We start from the raw sequence: 5352 nt of genomic DNA, 5'->3' as shown, positions 1-5352 counted from the left end.
TCTAACAAATTGCACACAAAGAAGATTTAAATTATCTTTTTAACACTAAAATCATATTATTTTGAATGGTCTAATTGTAAAACAAATAACTCTACCAAACCAAAAAGTAACAGAAATTGAGCTTGTTCAGTTTAAAAGGAAGGTGGGTTGGGCCAAAGAGGTAGCAGAAAGGGCAAATGCAAGTCCCTGCTTGCTTCCTCCTATGGTTCATCTATGACTAACATCTGAAATGGAAAGGATACTGTGTTTTCTATTTCTGCATAGGCTTTTTTAATATAAAAATACACTAGACAGCACCAACTCAAGATCTGCCACTCCAGGAATCAACAGTCCATGTGCTGTGCAGTGTGGCCCGAAACAGTATGCTTATAGGCAAAAATGGTGCAGAGCCTTCAATGCACAGTAGACAGGAGTTTGAAAGTAATATTTGGGGTGGACCTACTTAATTACTAGTGAGCCAGCCTCTCTTCCCTAGCAGGAAATTCCTCACACACAGCATGTGCCTCATGACACAAAAGATGAGACTGCAACACCATCATCAGAGTCACATCTACCTCCAGCCACCGTGTTCTGTAGGCACAGTGTCCTTGTGGCTGCCTCCATCAAAGCAGTTAGCCCAAGGGAAACGTGGGTGGTCACTTACCCCACATGCAGGCACAAATCCAGGTGTGGCCCTGCCCATAATCATTTGCTCGCACAGACCAGAATGACACGGAACTTGCTGACTGCGCTAAGAAGACTTCTGGAAGATGAAAATCTGCTGGTTGGTGTCATAGGGGCAGAGCTATGAGCTATGTCTTTCCTTTCCTGCTTCATCGTATTTTGGGAAGAAAAGGAGGTATTAATTAGACCCTGAGCCCTTTCCCAGTCATCCTTCCTATAGGCACAAGCAGGGACTAAGCTTAATGTTGCTGCCATTGGGAAAGTGGAGCAATCCTGTCCCCGTATTAGCACAAGCTAATGAGCAAGTAAACAACAAGCTGTCCCTGCATTAGTAAAAGCTATTAAGGTTCCAAAACATGAGCACCTTGTATTACAAAACTGACCCATTTTATTATTTAGAACACAAGGCCATTTAGAGATACACGATACAGACTTAGCATAGTGTGACTTCAGAAGAGTGATGATGTATGCTGTTAAATAACCACTACAGGTAATGTCTCTATATTTAAACAATAATAAAACCCAAGGAGATTGTAGATTTCAGTTTTGACTGTAACAACTTACTCTGACCTTGACTTTCAAGAAAACCTGTTAAACAACTGCTATGTCAGTACGAAAAAGCAACACTCAATTCTATGACTTGCAATCTCAGGCTTAATGATACACATGCAACAGCTACAAATACTTCAAACACTCTGCCAAAAGCCTTTAAAAGACTCATGGGATGGTTGAGTTTGATCATGGAGGTCATCTGGTTCAAGCCCAGCACTCAAGCAGGGCCACGTAGAACCCTTTTCTCCAGCTATGTCACCTATCTTCTTCCTGCAGCAACAGAGAGTGGGTGAGATACACAGTCCCGTAGCTTAGGTCTGGTGTATAGAAATACTATGGTCACAGAAAGTCATTTAATGTTCAAAGAATATTCATTATTAACAACTTCTGGTCTCAACATCAGAGGAAAATGTTCAGATCTTAAAGACCACCTGCTCTGAGAGCTTTTACAGGCCTCAGTTTTCAAGTGGCAATGGCTCAGTTTGATTAAATTCACTATGAAGGAGTCAACAGTAAAAAAGAAAGGATTTAACATTCATATAAAACTTGATCTTTCTTGAGGCACAGTCAAATAAGAGTGATATGAAGCTGACCTGCTGATTGGTTGAAGCACTAGTAGGTGTATTTATGTGGAAAGGCAGAAGCTCCTCAGCTTTCAGAGGTTCAATTGACAGACATTTGCTATTTGTGAAGGACAGAAGGGGAGTCTTCAGGTCTGGATTATTTTTGTGACATTAAATAAAATCATATTGATGCCTCCTGAGATAAACTCACTATAGAGTAGACAAGGAATATCAGGAAGAATATCATTAGACCATTCTACACAGACCAAAGGCAGATTTCATCATCTCCAGATCATCCACTCAGATACACCTGAGGTCTGTAATGCTTATGTGTTTTTTTCTGGGAGACACTAGGGCCCCAAGTCAGGAACTGGTGGATTACATTCATTATGCAAAAACAGAATCACATTTAATATCAGCAGAAAACCTACAATCAGAAATGAATGTTTAAATCCAATTGCAATGGCAAATGAATTTTGCTAAATAAAAAGCTGAAGAGATAGAAGGACAGATGGAAAAAATTCATGTCTTAGACCAATCTGGCAGTTTAAAAAAAAAGTAACTCACTTAAAGCTAAAAAAACCTAAAAAACAAACATGCAAATAAAACTTAAAAAAAAAAAAAAGAATCATTACCTTTTTTCTGTATGATATAAACATGGACTGATAGGTTGGATAGGTTCAGCAAAAAGATGGATGTGTCCAAAAGTTCTATTTTCTTCTACAACTACTTTTTGTATTAAAAAATTAAAGGGAGAAAGCTAAGTAAAAAAGAGATCCATGGACATTTAAGGAAATGTCAGCTTTCAAAGAAAAATCTTTAATGCCTAAAACTTGCAGCTTTACATATTGACAGAGATTGTTTATGAGTACAACTGGTTTGGAGTGCAGCCAGCAGAAATAAAATCCCAAAAATGTCAGTAAGGATTGAGAGCTCTGTCTTGGCTAGTAACATTCAGCTCTCACGTGAGTACATGAAACCATAAAAATGTGAAAAAATACAAGTCATTCTTTCTAGACCTCAAAGGTCATTAAACTGAGTTAGATAAGACTACTGCAAACGAAGCACAAGCTAAACCTCTGAACTTTGGGAGTTATTGTATATGAAAACATCTATAGTACTCTGAAGAACTTAAGTTTTCATAAGTCAAAAGGACTGTTAGCACTCTGTACTTCTGATGCATGAATAAATAAGGGAATTAGATTTGTATTACTTTATTAACGTAACAATCTCTGTATATTTAAAGATCATTGATGTTAAAATGCATTTTTATATTAATCCACAGAATATACATGCCTATTTTCATATTTTTGATATTTCTATTATTTAGTTCCTGTTAAATGTTTGGTATCTACAGATCATAGAGATGATAGAGAGCATCACTATAATTTGGCAACAGGAACTTTTTCAGTTAAAGTGCTGATTTCACGTATGAGTAAAGACTATTTTTTATTTTGTGTTTTTAAAATTAAGAACCTACAGATGTTGTGTCTTAAATAGAAGACACCTTATACATAGAAGCCACTCCGTTATTTCAGAGGAAATGGTTTCCTCACATCAGTTTTACTTTGTAGTTTGGACTCTAACTCCTGCCATGAAAGGAAATATAAATTGCCTGAAAGAATATTTCAGTCACTCCTGAAGACACGGGATCTAATTCTTTTTAAAGGCCTTATGATTTCAAGTCTGCAAACTCTGGAACTGGAAATGCTAGCAGCTTTTTTTATTTATTTAGCAGAGTTACTCTGAATATTGCCACAGAAGTGTGATAACAGCATACTTCTTTCAACATGGGAATGTTCAAAACCTGTCAGAGGTAGAGAAGTCTTATCCAGTGCAGAAAATGTAGTCATTAAATCCCTTGGTGACCACAAATTTCATTTACTTACAGCACTGTGCTTCTGAATGGCTGGAAAGCAGTTTAGAAAATGAACTGTCAAATACAGAGAATTTGTTACCATGATTATACCCATACATTTTATGTGGGGAAGCCTTAGAGGCAATGTTTTCTTGCTGGCCATTGTATATTCAAGGATCAAAGGTAGCTACAAAGATGAGAGTGAAGTAGACTGACACAATGCTTGCCTGAATTATTTCCACTAGACACCAGCTTTTGCAAAGGATTAAAGGCCAGATTCAAACCCAAACTTAGATTCTTATCACAATGCCTAATTTCTGTGTGCCTGTCCCTTCAAAGAACATCAGAATCCCAAGCTTAGTGACCCTTTTTACTTGTTTGGGGGGACTTACAAGTTGGTGACTGTGAGCCAGGAACATTTTAGATGACTACAAAACAGTCTCCAGAGGATTTTGGGCTCTGATGGTTTTCTGTCTACTGACTGGATGTGCTGTTCCCTCTCCAAGGAAACCAAAGTACATTTTGTAATTGAGAGGTCCTTACTGAAGTACCTACAAAGCTGGCAGTTTGTTTGGTTGGCTTGTTACACTGTCCAGTTTTCAACAAACTTTCAAGGATGATAATAAGCCCAAACTGACCATATGCAGGCACCTTTAACCTCCTCTAGCTCCTGTTTAAATAACTGTCTCAGATACTGGATTTCCTGGCAGTCTCTCTGCTGAGGTGAATTGCTTCTTGGTGGCATGGAAATCTGTAAATAAGGGTATTAATTTCCAATGTCCCTTGTTCCATTACAGATGCGGCAAAGTAAAGTTGAGCTTTTTCAAACAGAAGTAAGTACTAGATGTCTGTGGTGGCTTCCCATGGACAGGGTGAAGCTGGAGACAGATCTTGAAGGAGTTCCCATGCTGGGAGAACAGGCAGGCATCCTGTCTTATATCCAGACACAATTTATAGCCTACACCCCTGTTTTCTAGGGATACCTTTGCTGTAAGAAAGGTAGGACTTAAGGATACTCATAAGTTGACATGTCAGCAAAGACCATGGTTTGCCTCTAATCTAAATCAACTCCATAAATTGCCTTTCTACCTAAGAAAACCAGGCAGGCAGCTCAAGTGTCATCCACTCTGCTCCAAGAAAGGCAGAGCAAATGATATCCTTGAAATAATCACTTTTGTTCCTTGACTGTGCAAAAGGCCTCACTCAGAAGCTCAGGTGAGACACCAAAGCGACCAAGGTACATTCACTCTGGATTTTTTCTCTTCCAGCACTTGATTACTCCAGGATACCAATGAAAGCAGTAGGACGTTTGCTTTCCATGGGAAGGCCCCACACTAGTGGGCTCGAGTTTGCAGGGAGTCAGTCCCCGTGTCCCCACCACCGCTGCCCCTGGGAGAGACTGAGCAGCTCCATGAGCTCAGCTCCTGCATCAGGTTCACCTCGTGGGGCCGGAACAGGCCAGGGAACTGCCACGTGTGGAACAGTGTTGGCACCTGCCAGCCCGTAGCTGTGCCCCATCCCAAGCCGTGCAGGGCAGATGTCAGGAAGACACAGGACTCCACTGCCAACTTCCACGTTTCCAGCTATCTTTTCTCACTGAGGAGCACTCACTCTGCCTCCCTTTCTACTTCTCCAGGGCGCGTCTCTTTACTCCAGCACTCTCCCGACTCCGCGGGAGCCCTGGGGGACCGCTCCACCCTCGGGAGGACGCGGCAG

Source organism: Chaetura pelagica, unplaced genomic scaffold, assembly GCF_000747805.2.
Source record: "Chaetura pelagica isolate M959 unplaced genomic scaffold, ChaPel_1.0 scaffold106, whole genome shotgun sequence".
Taxonomy (NCBI): domain Eukaryota; kingdom Metazoa; phylum Chordata; class Aves; order Apodiformes; family Apodidae; genus Chaetura; species Chaetura pelagica.
Note: the sequence above shows the minus strand (reverse complement) of the source record.